Genomic DNA, 18,375 nt, shown 5'->3' on the forward strand with positions numbered 1-18,375 from the left:
GGAAGTCCCGTGGGTTGGACACGCAGCCACGCGCTCCCTCCCCTACGGCCCGCGCACCTGTCCTGGGCGTGGCCCGATGCCCCGCCCCGCGGCCCCGCCTCGCCCCGGCCGCGGGGCGCGCTGGTTGGCCGAGGCGGCGCGCTGTGTTAATGACCTGACCCTCCCGGCACCTGTGCGCCGCGCTGCCCGCGGGCGCCGGCGTAGGCACAGTGCGACCCGCGCGAGGGCACCATGCCGCGCTCCTTCCTGGTGAAGACGCACTCCGGCCACAGGGTCCCCAACTACGGGCAGCTGGAGAGGCAGAGAGGTAGGGGCTGCGGGCTCCCCTGCCCTGCCCAGGGCTCGACTCTCGCGGGGCAGGAGGGGCGAGAACCCCGGGAAAGGGAACACCTGTCCCAGGTGGGAGGAGGGGCCCGAGACCACGAGGCTGGAGGTAGAAACGTGGCCCGCGGGCGTCTTGTCCGCTTCAGGGATCCCAGCCTCGCGTCGGGCAGATCGGGTGGGGATTTTCTCTCCACTTAGAGAAGTTTCCAGGCCCCCAGTCACTCTGGGGCTCTCCCGCTATGGCCAGGCATGCCCATCCCAGCAAAGAGGACCCCAGGGCCATCTTCCTCCTGCAGGACGTTTGAGAGAGCCCCACGAATATTGCAGAGAGAGACGAAGTGAGCCCAGGCTGTTCTCCAAGAGCGCCCCAGAACATCCTGGGTTGGGTGGTGAGCAGAGAGGCCAGACAGAGTCACCCAGGGGCCCTGTGGTGCCGGGGCCCAGCTCGCACAGCGTTCCGCTGTGCCCCCTCCAATGCCTCCTCACCCCTCCTGGGGTTTTCTTCCCTCCCGCCTCCTTCACCCCAGAGAAGGTTGCCCAGGGCAGGCTGGGCTAAGGGGCTGCAGTTCTTACCCAGGTGGGGAAACAGGTGCCCAGGAACCAGGACTGTGCACTCATTCCCACTCCCTGTCAGGGTCAGGGACACGCAGAGGTCCTGCAGCAAAGGCCTCTCTCGAGTGGTCAGAGGCGCCCCCAGCTCCACAGCTTCTTGGTGGGGGACGCCCTCTGGGGGATGGCTCAGTGACTTAGAGGGGGATGGGGAGAGACGCTACGGACTGGGAGCAGGGAGGGAGTCCAGGCTGGTGGGTCCCCGGGGCTGGGCTGCCACCAGGGGGCACCTTCTAGGAACGGGATCATCAACTCCACATTTTGAAATCCAGTTAGTGAGTCACCACCAGCAATTTTATAAAATAAAAAACAGAAGCCATCAGAGTGCAGTGCTCGTGGTAAAGGAAACTTGTTTCAGATATACATGTATGATAGAACATGTAATTCACACGGGGCATGGCTTTGAACGTTCAAAAACTATTGTTTAGACTCCAGTCACACAGCGAACCCCTTTGAGCGTGCAAATCCTGGCAGCCGAGCAAGGTCCGGTGACTGTCAGGGAACAGCCTCAGGGCCATCAGTGCTCTGCTCCCCTCTCCTTGTAGCACCAGCTTCCTGAGGGCCAAATGGCCACGGTGATCCTCTTTCTGCCAGGCAGTTACCCCAAGATAGACCCGAGATGCTGGATTTGGGGTCCCCCACTCGTCACTTTTAATAAGTGCCTTTTTAGGCCTCCCCAGGGAACCCCTGAAGCCAGAAAGGAACTTAAGTCTCTTCTCCCAGGAATCTGAGCTACAGAATGAATTAAAAAAATCTAGCTAACCCAGGGGATATGGGGAAGCACTTAAAGTTATCAGCAGAAGCACATGGCCAGTAGCACTGCCTCTCCCCTGCCCTCCCACTCGAGTCAGCACTGGCCCCCTAGACAGGGTTAGGCTCTGAGGTGATGCCTGGGGTCAGGGTAGTGGCTGAGCCTCAAAGCCTCAAGGTGACTTTTTTCCCATACAAGGGCCCCTACTGGAGCTTCTGTGTGGAGTGGGGGTCCTAGACTCTCCGGGCACCCCAGTGCTGTCTCCAGAAATTCCTTGGACTTCATCTCTTAGCTGGTCCAGCCTCCATTTCTGGGAGGACAGAAACCTGGCAAGCTGATTTTATAATTGGGAAGACTGGAGTGGAAAACGGTGAGGTCAGGAGAGAGTGGAGTGTGGGAGCTTCCCCATTCCTCTGCATCCTCATCAACACTTGTAATTGGCCTGTTTTTAATTCTAGCCATGCTAGTGGGTATGATGTGCTACCTCACTATGGCTTTAAGCTGCATCTCCCTGATGGCTCATGACGTGGAGCATCTTTCCCTGTGCTTATGGGCTGCGTGTACATCTTCTTTGGAGAAACGTCTGTTCAGAGTCTTGGCCCATTTAAAAAGTGGACTGTTTGTCTTTTTATTGTTGAGTCGCAAGGGTTCTTTATATATTCGGACACCAATTCCTTATCAGATCCCTAATTTGCAAACATTTCCCCCATTCTGTGGGTTGTCTTTCTCAACCCAAAGCCTTGGTGTGGACATAGAAATGGGGCCAGAGATTTATCTCAACACATAGGAAATAAGAAATGGGTTGAGGGCTGGAGATTTGGTCTTTGGGGAAATGCAGAACTTCACTCTTACTCGCTAACGTGTTTACCTTGGGGGCTTCTGCTGTCTGGGTCAAGCATGAGGCGTGGTGGCCCACACATACGGGAGCAACAGCCTGACGGCGGGCCGAGCCAGGAGGCAGTGGACACCACCAAAAACAGTCCCTCCTGAGCTGGGAGCGTCTGCAGGAGGCTGTGCGCACGCACGCCATGGTGGGCGAGGGGTGATCGGGAGGTGACCGGAGGCTGATGAGTTACTTTGCAGGCGGCGGCTTGCTGCCAAGAGTTGTGAGTTAAAGCTGCGTGGAAGCCCGCAGGATGCAGCTCCGAGCTGGCCCTGCGGCGGGTGGGGCTCAGAGAGAGGGCAGCTAGGGACCCTTCCTTGGCCCCTGAGGGCTCCTCTGGGATCCTGTGAGATGCTTCTCTTCCCTTGTTTGTAAAGAGGAACTGAGATTCCTGCTCGGACGCTGTGGTCTCCGGCTGCAGCCACCACTTCCGCAGCCCACGCCTGTCTTGTCAGACCTTCTTTTCCTCCCCGCGGGGCTATGGATGGCCTAGTGGTGGGATGCGGCCAGGAATGCGCGTTGGCGAACTCGCAGCGCTGGGACTCAGGCTTCACCGTGCATTGTCTCCCCTCCCCGCTTCTAGAAACCAATGGCGCCTGTTCTGCCTGCGGGGGGCTGGTGGTGCCCCTCGTCCTCCCAGACAAGGCGGCCCCGTCCACGCCTGGCGACCCTCCCCGGCCCTGGGACTTCACCTCCGTCGTCGCCCACGTCTCCCTGCCCCTCCCCACCTTCCTGTGTAACGAGGAAGCTCGGGGGGCCTCGGGGCCAGACCCCCTGGAAGTCAGCCTGGCGGACCCTCGGGCCGGCCGGGCCCCCGGCGCACCTCTCAGAGACAGCCTGCAGCACCTCGGCCTGCCCCCGCTGCTGGCTCTGCCCACGCGCTGGCCCCCGGTCCTGGGCGCAGATGGGGCCCAGGCTCCGGGCCACCTGCCAGGGCCGAGCGGGCCCCCCACACCCCAGGGGGCTTCCGCACGCCGGCCGCACTGGCCAGGCACCAGCAGCTGCAGTGCCACCTGCAGGCTCAACGCCGCTTCGCCTGCAAGTCCTGCGACAAGGAGTACGGCAGCCTGGGCGCCCTCAAGATGCACATCCGCACACACACGCTGCCCTGCCTCTGCGCCGTGTGCGGCAAGGCCTTCTCCAGGCCCTGGCTACTGCAGGGCCACATCCGGACCCACACAGGTAGGCGCCAGGGCCCGTGAGGGATCTGGCTGGGGGCGGGGGGGGTCTGGGCCTCAAAGGAGCGGAGGGGTTGGGTTCATAAACGAGAGGACGGATGGGCACACACGGCTTCTTTTTCCTGGTGTCCCGAGGCTGTGGCACAAAGAGCCACACCCCGGGGGGTTCAAAACATCAGAAATGCTCACAGTCTAGAGCCAGAAGTCTGGAATCAAGGTGCCACGGGGCCGGGCTCCCTCCAGATCTGGAGAGGGGGATCCTTCCCACCTCTGCCAGCTCCTGGAGCCCCAGGTGTTCCTTGCGGCCATGTCATTTCCGGTCTCTGCCTCTGTCCTCACACGGCCTCTCCCCTGTGTCTGTGTCCAGATGTCCCTCTAGTTATGAGGACACCAGTCACACTGGGTTCGGGGCCCGCATGCTCCGGTCCAACTTAAATTGAACTTGATCACATCAGCAAGTACTCTCTTTCCAAATCAGGTCATACTCACAGGTACCCAGGTTTAGGCCACGGATGTTTTTTTGCGGGGGCGGGGGGGGGGGGACACGATTCAACTCATAACACCTGGCAAAGCGCGGGATGCACAGGGCTTCCACAGGGCCTGACTTCTCAAACAGTCCGTGGCCTTCCTCAATTCTGGAGCAGCAGGGGAGGAGGGTAGCCAGAAAGGCCTGGCTTGGGGGTGAGGACCCCAGGGCTCACACAGCCTGTCTGACGGGCTGCGGTTTACCCAGGAGCAATCCCGTCCCTGGGTGAGAGGGTGGTCACAGAGCACAGGCAATGCAGGAGAGAGGAGCAGCTGCGGACAGGAGACAGGGACAGGAGGGGGGATGCGGGGCAGGGAGCTCGTGGTCTTTCATTCTGTAGATGACAAACTACGGCCCAGAAAGAGTGCAAGAGCCGGCTCTGCCCAAGGGCAGCCAGGGGCTGAGCTGGACCCCACCCCAGGCCTTCCTCTTAAGTCCAGGACTTTGTCAAGCACGCAGTGAAAGGGAGACAGGAACAGGCCGGGCACTTAACAAAAACACTCTCTGGAACTGGACCCTCCCTCACCCTCAGTCACGGCTCTGTGACTCACACGAAGAAGGGTTTTGCAGGAGCCTTTTCCAGGCTGGAAATCCACCTGGTTTTCCCCGACCGCTCGCTGAGGATGTCCCCTGAGCACCCCATCACAGCGCAGGGCCAGGCGGCCAGGACGCGATGCTCTGGGCCCCATGGGACTACAGGCTGCTGCCTCCCAGGGCCCCTAGGGCTGCAGGACTCTCCACACAGGCAGAGCTGAACAGATGACTCTCACTGACCCTTTCTTTTACACTTGGGGGGTCAGCCTGGAGGGCACAGCCCCAACAGAAGGACTTAGTCCAAATCCCTGGTCGCCCTGATTGGAGGTGGCCTGGAGGACATGGGAATCCTCACTGGTCCTGAGCGCCTGCCCTTGTATAGCCACCTTCAAGGTTCCCACCATGGCTTTCGGGGGGCGGGTACAGCTGCCAGGAGGCCTGCAGCGCCTCTCCCATCCAGGGCTGGTGACAGAGCGCCCCAGGGGAGCTCCAGCAGAAGCAAAGAGCCACCTAGCCAAGATCTGTGTTTTAGCTGCTGCGGTCTCACCCAGGGTATCAAGCACACGACCCCCTCAGCGGAGGGCAGGTGCTAAGGCCGCTGTCACTGACCCCGAGGGAGCGGGCGATGCAGATGAAGGCTTCAGCCTCACTGTGAGGGCTGAGGAGCCTCGGGGTGGGGGACGGCCTATGCGCTTGCAAGCCGGGGATCACCCTCCGCAGGGCTGTCCTGGCCGCTGCAGCTGGTCGCTCACCTGTCGCCCTCCCCTCCCCCAGGTGAGAAGCCCTACACCTGCCCTCACTGCAGCAGGGCCTTCGCCGACCGCTCCAACCTGCGGGCCCACCTGCAGACGCACTCGGACACCAAGAAATACCAGTGCAAGCGCTGCGCCAAGACCTTCTCCCGCGTGGCGCTCCTGGCGCGGCACGAGGAGTCCAGCTGCTGCGCCCCCTGAGAGGCGGAGGGGCCGCGGAGCTGGGCGTCCTGGGAGGGCGTCGCCCTTCCCTGCCCACGTGAGGGACTTCTCTCCGGGGATGACTCTCTTCCGGTTGAGAGCCTCGTCCATGCCGTTTCCAGTGAGCTCTGGTTCCGGTTCTGTTGCTCCCAGTGACAGCCGGTCGGGAGGCGGTCGTCAGCACGCAAGATCCCCACGTGAGGCTGACGGCGGGGCTGCCCTGGATGCCCTCCACTCCGGACCGGCAGTTTGACTTGGGCCGAGCACATCCGTGTGGGCCCCTGCGTGGGCAGAGCTACCTGGAGGCTCCCCTCCACCTGCCTTTGACGGCATCTGGGCCAAGCTGTTTCATGTCACACGTGCACAGGCGCATACATACGACACGCACACACCCTCCCCTCCTCACTGGCCCGTCCTGAGGATGGAGCAGCGAGGGGGAGGCCCCGCGGTGGGTGGATCTGGGGCGATAAAGAGCCCGCACTCCTGCTGCAACGTCCTCTGAGGCTCTGAGGCTCACCCCGTCCCCTGGGTCCGCAGAGGAGGCCGAGCTCGGACAACCTCTGCTGAGGCAGAGCTCCTGGATAACGGGACCCTGTGGCCAGAGCGGGGGGAGCTGAGGGGGCAGGGCCTCGAGCTGTGCGGTCCTTACCGGGTGGGAGCAGCAGGTGAGCAGGGCGCCTTCCCTTTCTGGAAGGAAGGGAGTGGACGTGGGGACAGTACAGCGAGGACCAGCGGCGGGGTGAGGGTGCGAGAGGGGGACCGAGGCCGTGTGTCTGTGGCAGGCGTTCATGCCCCCCCGGAGTCTGATTTAGAGGGGAGTCCCCCCTGCGCCTGCAGCATCTCTACTGAACACCACAGATGTGTCGTCACTGCAGCCACCTCCTCAAGTCACTAAGCCCCTCACCCAGCGCCGCGGCCTCCTTCCTGCCGCCCTCTCCTGAGGCTGCAGGACCTCCAGCCCAGCGAGCAGCCGATCTCTGACCCCGCCCAAGACACACGCCTTCCCGAACCGACTCAGATGCCGAGACCCCGCTTCCTTCTCATAGGTGGCCTCCCCTCACCCCCAGGCCCCGGGCGGTCACGCGCTGGGCCGGCCCTGCTTCTTGGCAGTGTGTCTGAGTCGTCTGCACCAGACCCCGGAGGGTGGCATGGAGGAAGGAGGAAGGAGGCCTGAGTCTAACGGAGACTGGCCGAATCCTTGATGCAGGAGGGGACACCTGCTCCTCCCTGCAGGGCTGGCCCCAGCCAAGGGACAGGGCTCGGCACCTTGGTCCTGCTTCCGGGATGGCGCCACACGGCAAGCAGCAGAGGCCCCGTCTCGGCCCTGAGCCACCAGACCTGCTGACCTCCTCCCCGTGTGACAGGATGCTGGGGGCGCTCACCAGGCCCACACAGCTACCAGCTCTGCAGCCCCAACCCTGGGTCCCTACCCGCAGATCCCTCCTAATGCCCAAGTCGGGGGCTGAAGGTCCCTGGGTGGCTGGTTTGATAACGGCAATCAGAGGGGGCCTGGGGACATCCCAGAGGAAACCTGACCTTGACACTGGGCTTCCCTGGATCAAGGGCGACCCTGATGAAACTGACCACCCAGGAGAGCCGCTGCTCTAGCCTAAAGCAGACTGATCTATCTGCCCATAGAACAGAGAACCTCTCCAAGGAAGCCACGCTTGCACTCCCAGTCCCACTGCCACCACCCCCCCCCCCACAGGGATCAGCCTCCCCCGAGGGACACACGGCGGGACCAGGAGGCTTAGCTGACGTGTCAGTTTGCTGGGGCGGCCGTAACAAACCCACAGAGCGGGGGCCTCAGACCAGAGACAGACTCCTCCACAGCCCCAGAGGCCAGAAGTCCGAGACCGAGGTGCCGGCCGGGCTGGTCCCTGCCGGGGCTGAGGGAGAATCTGCCCCAGGCCTCTCCCAGCTGCTGCATTGGCTGGCCTTTCTGATGTTCTGTGGCTCGCGGAAGCGTCACCCCCTTCTCTGCTTCCATCTTCACGTGTGCGTGTCTGTGTCTGTGTCCAAATTTCCCCTTTTTATAAGGGCACCAGTCGTACTGGGTGAGGACCCACCCTGATGATCTCATCTTGACAGCGTCCGCAAAGACCCTGTTTCCAAATAAGGCCGCATTTTGAGGTACTCGGAGGTTAGGACTTCAGTATATGAACGGGGGGCACCGTTCACCCTGTAACAGCTGACGAGGGCACACAGTTTGCCTAGAGAAACCTGGCGGGTCCTGTGCTTGGACTTATGGAGAGGAGAGTGGAATGCTGTCCCCCCAGGCCACAAAGGATCAAGGGGGCAGTGAGCCCACGACCGACTTACTAGAAACGCGTCCTCCAAACGCACTGTGACCCCCCCGGATGGCCCCTCTCGAGTGTGCAGGTGCCTGACCCCTCCTCTCCGCTACCCTGGTCAGGGGCCCACAGCGGGTGGGAACAGGCCTCTGCCCTCCAGGGACATCCCTCCACTGTCTCCCGAATGCCTGGGCCTCTGCTGAGCACGGTGGGCAGCCCGGGGCTGGGGAGCCTCTCATCCCTGGCAAAGGCTAAGCTCCAACCGCACTCGTGTTTGTGCCCATCTCACTGGATGGCTTTTTATTTTAACGGCATCCAGATGCCTGAAGGAAGCTATATTGTAAATTGTGTTCTATTTCTGAGCACCAATATCTAAATGAAGCGAGGCACCTGTTGGGGATGGAGGAAGGGAATTTCACAGGCCTAAATAAAGTCCATGTTTGCCCTTCTGTGCCGGCCCATGGAAAATGCTCTTATATTTATATCCGGGCTGGCGGAGGGCAGGGGTGGCAGAGGGTGGGTTGGCAGGCGGGATGAAGAGAGGCCCGGGCACCTGCCAGGGAGTCGACGTGGAGCGAGTGGGGGAGATGTTCCCCTCCGAGGAGGGCGGCTGCAGTCAGCATGCCTCGTCCCCGCCATGGGGCCATGTCCCCACCGGCCACTCAGGCCTCACAGTTTCCCACTCTCCGTTTCTCATTCCTCGTGATTTTGCCTGATCGGCAGCATTGACCCGGGATGCTCACTAAAGATTTGGGTTTTTGGAGCCCTCTCCCAACACCCACAGATGGGAATCAGGAAGGGGTACAACCATCCCTCACACCGTCCCGGATGAGGGCACAGCCACCTCCTTCCTCGCAGGACTGCTACCTGGGTCCCCCCCAACTACAGGCTTTCTCTACCCAAACTTTACGCATTACATTTCCCCTTTTCTCCCTAAAGAAGGCCTCCTGGCCGCACAGCTTCAGGCACGTTGTTGGTGCCTCTCTCCAGGGAAGGAGCCAGGCTGGGGGACAGGAGCCCCAGGACCAGAGGAGCCGGAGGCGGGTGTTTCAGAGGCGGCCCAGCTCAGTCTCGGCAAAAGCAGGAGCCTGAGAAATCGCCAGGATTCTGGACGAGAATCTCAGAACGAGCTGAGGGCGGGGCGGCGTCAGCACCACACGAAAGTCGCTCCCAGGAGGCACGTGACGGGCGGCGGACAGAAAACCGCGCGCGCTGCCTTCTGACTGGGACGCGAGCGCCTGGCCCCGTGGCTCAGGTCCCGGAACAGGTGTGAGAGGGACACCCAGCCTCTCGGGGGCCCAGCTCCCCACCCCGCTCCCCGTGGAGAGACCTCTCTCCTGAAGCCCCAGGCACGCTAAGGTTATGGCTTCCCTTCCAGAAGCCCAGAGGCTTCTATAAATACCGTGTTGGGGGTTCTCTGGGAGTTCTAAAATAGTCCGCTGGTTACTATCTATACTCAGCGAGCCCACGCCTGGCCTCCGCTCGGTGGCTAAGTATAGCTCCCTGGCAAAGTTCAGTGGAACAAGTTTCCAGCCGCCATCGCCTTGCGGATGGCGGAGGACTCCAGGGAGAGCACCCCGGCTGCCAAGCCTCAGAGGCGCGGGGAGAGGCTGGAGCTGATGTGGGGCGAGGCGGCACCCGCTCCCCAAGCCGGGGTCTGTGGGAGTCTGCTGCAAACACAGAGCCTCCACCAGATCCAGCAGTGAGGCGTTCTGGCTCCAGCCTTTACAGTGGCTTGATTCCACTGTGAAGCCTTGGTTTCTGCTTCTGAGCAAAGGGAAGTGGGCTACCTCTGTTCCAGAATTCAGGAGGGGCCCGGGAGACACAGCAGCAAAAGAAGACACGTAGCACACCAAACGTAAAATACGATCGCTACCTCTAGGGAGACCCTCGGCCTTTAACCCCCCCTAGACTCTACGTCCATTTCTTGACCACCAAGTTCTGGCTCCAGGAAACCTCTCCTCCCAGCTGCACCCCCCAGCCCAAGCCGAGCTGCCCAAGAGATGGTCTGGCAGCTGCCCAGGGTGTCCTCAGGTGCCAGCAGGGCGCTGGGGAGAGCTGATGGACAGGAGAGCAGAAGGTGTGAGGGCGGGGTTCCCACCAGGGTCCATCCTGCTGGGTGAGCACGGGCCATCCTTGGGTGTCACGTGGAATAGAGACCGTCCTCCCAGGCGCCAGTCAGCGCTCCCCACCACCCAGGGTTTCACAGCCAGCTCTGCCCAGGCCTCCCCCTCCCCACACCTCTGCCCCTCAGGGCTGCTTTTGTCCCCTATAAGGATCACCTGTAACTGGTCCTCAGGCAGAGGCGGAATCACCTCAGTCTCAGTCTCGCTCCCAGCTCAAACACCTGCCCCCTTTCCTTCCCCCGGGAACAGGCCTGGGGCCCAGGACACAGTGACACCTGTACTTCTATAGGGAAGGCAGGTCATGGAGTCACAGGGGGCTCTCTGTGAATGCTGCAGCGTGACCTCTGACACGCAGCTGCTCTGAACCGGCCAGAAAGAGGCTGAGACTGAGGACAGTCGGGGTGACCCTGCTGGGCATCGGGGAGGCATGGCCCGCCGTCTCATCGGCTCCGCTCACCCCAGGGGTCGTCTCCCTCCTCCTCCAGCAGAGTAGTTCTCACAGGTGGCCTGCAGACCCCTGTCCAGGGGGCCACGCTAAGGGAGACTCGTTACATTCCTCACAACATCGACGGTGCAAAAGCAGGGGGCTGCACCACTGGCAGCTTCGCACAGACCGAGGCACCAAAGTTCACCACCACACACTCACGCAGAGCAGTGCAGCTTCAGGACGTCCTCCAACCTGAGTCCTGGTCCCTGTGACGCTCTGAGTGGAGATGAGGGGAGTGTGCGCGGCCCTCCACTGCCACTGGAGGGGGACCTGCCGTGTGAGGTGTGCAGGGTCACCTCGACCACAGTCCTCGCAGACGGCTTCTCAGAAAAGGACCAGTGAGCCTGCCACTTCAGGGAGGACGGACATGGTAGCACTTGCGCTTTCAGGAGAAAATGGCAATTTTGGGAACACCTGTCTTCCGTAAAGGCTTGGCAACTTCCCAATCTTAAAGACTTTCCTGATGAGGAAGTGAGTTTTTCATACTGTAAAATGAAACATGTCAGGGACTTCCCTGGTGGCGCAGTGGTTAAGAATCCGCCTGCCAGTGCAGGAGACACGGGTTCGAGCCCTGGTCCGGGAAGATCCCACGTGCCGCGGAGCAACTAAGTCGGTGCGCCACCACTACTGAGCCCGGGTGCCACAACTACTGAAGACCACGTGCCTAGGACCCATGCTCTGCAAAAAGAGAAGCCACTGCAATGAGAAGCCTGGGCACCACAACAAAGAGTAGCCCCCACTCGCCACAACCAGAGAAAGCCCACGCGCAGCAACGAAGACCCAACGCAGCCAAAAATGAATAAATAAATTTATATATATATAAAAAAGAAACGTCAACATTTGGAAGCTCTGTGTAGTTAGTGAAGCAATATTTTCCAAATGACCGATGTGGATGTCACAAACCCCCGCCTGGACCAAAGACGCAAAGCACCAGACAGACCAAGGAAGCCAGTGGAGCAGACTGCGGGAAGCTCACTGCCGGCGCCGGGATCACAGCAGAACTGGCAGAGTTCAGGTGCTTTCAAACAAGAGCCACATCGTCCGAAAGTGGTTCCAGCGCGTCCCCGCCACACGGCTAGGTTTCCTTCCCACACGTCAGCCAAAGCGTCAGAAGGAGGAGGCTGAGGGGACAGCCTGGCCACAGATGTCCACGGGGCCGCACGTGGACACCCGCAAAGATGCGAAACACCACCACTGTCCACACCACAACTCTGCCTCAGAAAATGTCTATTGTTCACAAAACGTTAACACGTGATGGGTTTATCACTGATAATTTTAAATGAACTTAGTAAACGAATTCAGCAAATTTAACTTCCAAAGTGGGTAAAAACAGATGGAAGCCTCCACACAAACTAGCTCTCTGGGGCCTTTAATCGTCTGGGCGGGCGTGGGAACCCCCGACCCTACCCGGGACCCTCGAGTGTGAACGTGAGCCCTCAGGGCAGGAGTGGCAGGTGGGCCGCCCGGGGAGGAGCTGGGAGGTGGGTCCGCCGCTCCGGGGAGCCATCCACCGGTCACTGGGGGTAGCTCTGCCCTGACGTGTTTCTTGCTTTATCCACTGACTCCGGAACTGACTCTCCGAGGCCACGTGGTTTCCTCACACGTGCATCACGAGAGACAGGCCCTGTCCTCACCTTCCCCACCCCACAGTCAGCCAGCTGCACCTCTCAGGCCTTCTCAGGCCAGCCTCTTCACCTCGACCTTCATGGCCACCTCCCAGGCCGACAGTGGAAGGATCCTCCCGGCCCCCGCTGCCATCTCCCATTCAGCCTGCATCCTGCACCCCAGGGGCGGCTCCACGACCTCCTCAGCTCACGCCGTTCCGGCCTCAGACAGGCTGCCTGCCCCGCAGTCTCAAGTTCAAGCCTGTCGCCCTTCGCATCGCACACGAGGCCACTTTATCCCACGAACCCCCCACGTGGCGGCAGCCTCTGCATCCCACGTGCCTAACCTCCATCTGGTCCGGGACAGGCCCTGGACAAACACCGAGGGAATGGGGGAATAAAGAGGGACCAGGGCGAGCCTTGGTCTAAACCAGACTTTCTTGCCCCTTCGATCCAGCTCTGGGGCTTGTCTCACAATTGCGGCTTTTTCCCGCCCTTGGATAGGGGTCTGCTGTGCTTAGCACAAAGGTAATAACCGTTGTCAGCCCCAGGAGGCCCAGCAAGCAGCCTCCTGGGCTTATCCAGGCTGCACGGATCAAGCCCCAGATCTAGTTACAGGGGCAGCTGGGCTGCAGGACCACATGTGCGGGTGTCTGGAAGCAGGTAAGCTGGGGGCACATGTCCCCTGATGAGGGAAATACTTTCCACAGTGGTTGGCTCGAACAGGGAGGCCAAGGAGTGTGGGCTGGATGCCAGCTGCCCACCCCAGCTGGCGAGGCTTCCCAGCCTCGTGCATACAGTAGACGACGCCGTGTTTGGAGCCCTCGTTTCAGAAAACTGGAAGCTACAGAGGCTGTGTTATTTACTCCTGATTTAATGAAGTTTCTTCTGAAGGGCGACTGCACTCACCTGAGAGCTTTTTGGGGACCGACAATAATCAACAGTTACTGCGGACGGACATGGCGTGGCACCGACACGACCCCTCTCACGGCTTTATCCCTGTGAGGGAGGACGTGGCACTGAGGGCCCAAGCAGCTTGTCCAGAGTCTCCCGGCGGGTCCACGGCAGGGCTGGGATTTCTGGCTCCGGAGTCTGTAGTCTTGGCTCCTAAACCACATTGCTGCTCAGTAAGCAATCCTGAGCTTTCCTTTCACTTGGAAACCACAAATAAGGCGCCAGATCAGGAGAGCAGATACGTTTTTGACGCAGGGCCAGGGCGTGGGGTGAGACGGTCAGAGGGCGGCCGGACGCGCAGGAAGGGGAGCTCTGGAATCCACATGGGAAGCGGGTCCCCTCCCACGCCTGGTGGGGGGAGGAGGAGGGCAGGCAGAGGGAGATGGGCTGGAAGCAAGGAGAACGGCAAGAGACACTCACCATCTCAGAGCTGACCGGGCTTTGGGGAACAGGAGAGAGAAGCTGAGGAGAAAGAGGAAAGGGAGGTTGGAGCGCCTGGTCCACAGGAGGGCTGACATGGGCTTCTGCGAGCTGGGCTTGGGGGCTAAAGGCAGGTAGGCAGCCCGCAGCCCCTGGTGAACAGCCCTCCGCACTCTGCCTCCGGGAGCCCAGCGCCCTGGGTCTCAGTGAGACCTTAAGCGTCTCTGTTGGAACCGTAAACGTCTCACGGGAAGCTCAGCAACAAGACGCTGGCAGACGCGGCCGGAAGGCACCTCTCAAGATTCACCAAACACCTGCAAGAGCGGGGATAACCCCGGGGCCGCTGAAGAGCCCACAGAGGGTCCCTGTTAACGGCTACAGTTACACATGCAGAGCAGCCTGCTCTGTGCCTTTGTTCCTAAGATCTGGGGAACTGGTGTGTTATAACCCATGACAGGGTACCACAAGCCCACGGCTTAACACACACCTTTCCTGTCGCAGCGTCCTGGAGACCGGATGTCCCAGATCCAGGGGTCGGCAGGGTGGTTCCTCCCGAGGCCGGCTTCTCCCCAGTTCCTCACGTGGTCATCCGCCTATGTGTCTGGGTCCTATTTTCTTTTCTTTCTTTTTTTTTTTTTTGGTACGCGGGCCTCTCACTGTTGTGGCCTCTCCCGTTGTGGAGCACAGGCTCCGGACGCACAGGCTCAGCGGCCATGGCTCACGGGCCCAGCCACTCCGTGGCATGTGGGATCTTCCCAGACCGGGGTACGAACCCGTGTCCCCTGCATTGGCAGGCGGACTCTCAACCACTGCGCCACCAGGGAAGCCCTGGGTCCTATTTTCTTATCTCCCCAGTCATCAGGGTTACCTACTGGCTTCATTTTAGTTTAATCCCCTCTGTAAAGATCCCATGTCCAAACACGGGGCCTCCAGGGTGATGCTGGCTCCCTGCCAGCTGTGTCACCACCCAACAGGCTCCAAGAGAAAGGATTCTGTAGGGAATGGGAGCACACAGAGGCTGGGACTGTGAGAGGCCCACTGGCCAATGGCAGAGCAGAGATCCAAACTTGGGTCAGACATGGCAGCTGGGAGTGGGATCCAGGGTAGAGTGAGCTACTCCTGGGAAAACGTCAGTCATTTCAATACGGGGGGAGCAGGGGCCATGCAGACGGACGAGGTTAGGGCTCAGGCCATGGTGCTGGCAGAAACAGGGCCTCTGAGTCTCTTCACGATGGCATCAGGCCCTGCAGGAGGCCCTGCCAGGCCTGATGCCATCGTGAAGAGACTCAGAGGCCCTGTTTCTGCCAGCACCATGGCCTGAGCCCTAACCTCGTCCGTCTGCATGGCCCCTGCTCCCCCCGTATTGAAATGACTGACGTTTTCCCAGGAGTAGCTCACTCTACCCTGGATCCCACTCCCAGCTGCCATGTCTGACCCAAGTTTGGATCTCTGCTCTGCCATTGGCCAGTGGGCCTCTCACAGTCCCAGCCTCTGTGTGCTCCCATTCCCTACAGAATCCTTTCTCTTGGAGCCTGTTGGGTGGTGACACAGCTGGCAGGGAGCCAGCATCACCCTGGAGGCCCCGTGTTTGGACATGGGATCTTTACAGAGGGGATTAAACTAAAATGAAGCCAGTAGGTAACCCTGATGACTGGGGAGATAAGAAAATAGGACCCAGGGCTTCCCTGGTGGCGCAGTGGTTGAGAGTCCGCCTGCCAATGCAGGGGACACGGGTTCGTACCCCGGTCTGGGAAGATCCCACATGCCACGGAGTGGCTGGGCCCGTGAGCCATGGCCGCTGAGCCTGTGCGTCCGGAGCCTGTGCTCCACAACGGGAGAGGCCACAACAGTGAGAGGCCCGCGTACCAAAAAAAAAAAAAAGAAAGAAAAGAAAATAGGACCCAGACACATAGGCGGATGACCACGTGAGGAACTGGGGAGAAGCCGGCCTCGGGAGGAACCACCCTGCCGACCCCTGGATCTGGGACATCCGGTCTCCAGGACGCTGCGACAGGAAAGGTGTGTGTTAAGCCGTGGGCTTGTGGTACCCTGTCATGGGTTATAACACACCAGTTCCCCAGATCTTAGGAACAAAGGCACAGAGCAGGCTGCTCTGCATGTGTAACTGTAGCCGTTAACAGGGACCCTCTGTGGGCTCTTCAGCGGCCCCGGGGTTATCCCCGCTCTTGCAGGTGTTTGGTGAATCTTGAGAGGTGCCTTCCGGCCGCGTCTGCCAGCGTCTTGTTGCTGAGCTTCCCGTGAGACGTTTACGGTTCCAACAGAGACGCTTAAGGTCTCACTGAGACCCAGGGCGCTGGGCTCCCGGAGGCAGAGTGCGGAGGGCTGTTCACCAGGGGCTGCGGGCTGCCTACCTGCCTTTAGCCCCCAAGCCCAGCTCGCAGAAGCCCATGTCAGCCCTCCTGTGGACCAGGCGCTCCAACCTCCCTTTCCTCTTTCTCCTCAGCTTCTCTCTCCTGTTCCCCAAAGCCCGGTCAGCTCTGAGATGGTGAGTGTCTCTTGCCGTTCTCCTTGCTTCCAGCCCATCTCCCTCTGCCTGCCCTCCTCCTCCCCCCACCAGGCGTGGGAGGGGACCCGCTTCCCATGTGGATTCCAGAGCTCCCCTTCCTGCGCGTCCGGCCGCCCTCTGACCGTCTCACCCCACGCCCTGGCCCTGCGTCAAAAACGTATCTGCTCTCCTGATCTGGCGCCTTATTTGTGGTTTCCAAGTGAAAGGAAAGCTCAGGATTGCTTACTGAGCAGCAATGTGGTTTAGGAGCCAAGACTACAGACTCCGGAGCCAGAAATCCCAGCCCTGCCGTGGACCCGCCGGGAGACTCTGGACAAGCTGCTTGGGCCCTCAGTGCCACGTCCTCCCTCACAGGGATAAAGCCGTGAGAGGGGTCGTGTCGGTGCCACGCCATGTCCGTCCGCAGTAACTGTTGATTATTGTCGGTCCCCAAAAAGCTCTCAGGTGAGTGCAGTCGCCCTTCAGAAGAAACTTCATTAAATCAGGAGTAAATAACACAGCCTCTGTAGCTTCCAGTTTTCTGAAACGAGGGCTCCAAACACGGCGTCGTCTACTGTATGCACGAGGCTGGGAAGCCTCGCCAGCTGGGGTGGGCAGCTGGCATCCAGCCCACACTCCTTGGCCTCCCTGTTCGAGCCAACCACTGTGGAAAGTATTTCCCTCATCAGGGGACATGTGCCCCCAGCTTACCTGCTTCCAGACACCCGCACATGTGGTCCTGCAGCCCAGCTGCCCCTGTAACTAGATCTGGGGCTTGATCCGTGCAGCCTGGATAAGCCCAGGAGGCTGCTTGCTGGGCCTCCTGGGGCTGACAACGGTTATTACCTTTGTGCTAAGCACAGCAGACCCCTATCCAAGGGCGGGAAAAAGCCGCAATTGTGAGACAAGCCCCAGAGCTGGATCGAAGGGGCAAGAAAGTCTGGTTTAGACCAAGGCTCGCCCTGGTCCCTCTTTATTCCCCCATTCCCTCGGTGTTTGTCCAGGGCCTGTCCCGGACCAGATGGAGGTTAGGCACGTGGGATGCAGAGGCTGCCGCCACGTGGGGGGTTCGTGGGATAAAGTGGCCTCGTGTGCGATGCGAAGGGCGACAGGCTTGAACTTGAGACTGCGGGGCAGGCAGCCTGTCTGAGGCCGGAACGGCGTGAGCTGAGGAGGTCGTGGAGCCGCCCCTGGGGTGCAGGATGCAGGCTGAATGGGAGATGGCAGCGGGGGCCGGGAGGATCCTTCCACTGTCGGCCTGGGAGGTGGCCATGAAGGTCGAGGTGAAGAGGCTGGCCTGAGAAGGCCTGAGAGGTGCAGCTGGCTGACTGTGGGGTGGGGAAGGTGAGGACAGGGCCTGTCTCTCGTGATGCACGTGTGAGGAAACCACGTGGCCTCGGAGAGTCAGTTCCGGAGTCAGTGGATAAAGCAAGAAACACGTCAGGGCAGAGCTACCCCCAGTGACCGGTGGATGGCTCCCCGGAGCGGCGGACCCACCTCCCAGCTCCTCCCCGGGCGGCCCACCTGCCACTCCTGCCCTGAGGGCTCACGTTCACACTCGAGGGTCCCGGGTAGGGTCGGGGGTTCCCACGCCCGCCCAGACGATTAAAGGCCCCAGAGAGCTAGTTTGTGTGGAGGCTTCCATCTGTTTTTACCCACTTTGGAAGTTAAATTTGCTGAATTCGTTTACTAAGTTCATTTAAAATTATCAGTGATAAACCCATCACGTGTTAACGTTTTGTGAACAATAGACATTTTCTGAGGCAGAGTTGTGGTGTGGACAGTGGTGGTGTTTCGCATCTTTGCGGGTGTCCACGTGCGGCCCCGTGGACATCTGTGGCCAGGCTGTCCCCTCAGCCTCCTCCTTCTGACGCTTTGGCTGACGTGTGGGAAGGAAACCTAGCCGTGTGGCGGGGACGCGCTGGAACCACTTTCGGACGATGTGGCTCTTGTTTGAAAGCACCTGAACTCTGCCAGTTCTGCTGTGATCCCGGCGCCGGCAGTGAGCTTCCCGCAGTCTGCTCCACTGGCTTCCTTGGTCTGTCTGGTGCTTTGCGTCTTTGGTCCAGGCGGGGGTTTGTGACATCCACATCGGTCATTTGGAAAATATTGCTTCACTAACTACACAGAGCTTCCAAATGTTGACGTTTCTTTTTTATATATATATAAATTTATTTATTCATTTTTGGCTGCGTTGGGTCTTCGTTGCTGCGCGTGGGCTTTCTC

The 18,375-nt window shown here is 60.3% G+C and overlaps 1 pseudogene; it reads left to right on the forward strand.

Moving 5' to 3' along the window:
- Window positions 1-182: 182 nt before the first annotated feature.
- LOC116743510 lies at window positions 183-6,935 on the forward strand (annotated as a pseudogene).
- Window positions 6,936-18,375: the final 11,440 nt, after the last annotated feature.

The sequence above is a fragment of the Phocoena sinus genome, chromosome 19 (genome assembly GCF_008692025.1).
Source record: "Phocoena sinus isolate mPhoSin1 chromosome 19, mPhoSin1.pri, whole genome shotgun sequence".
Taxonomy (NCBI): domain Eukaryota; kingdom Metazoa; phylum Chordata; class Mammalia; order Artiodactyla; family Phocoenidae; genus Phocoena; species Phocoena sinus.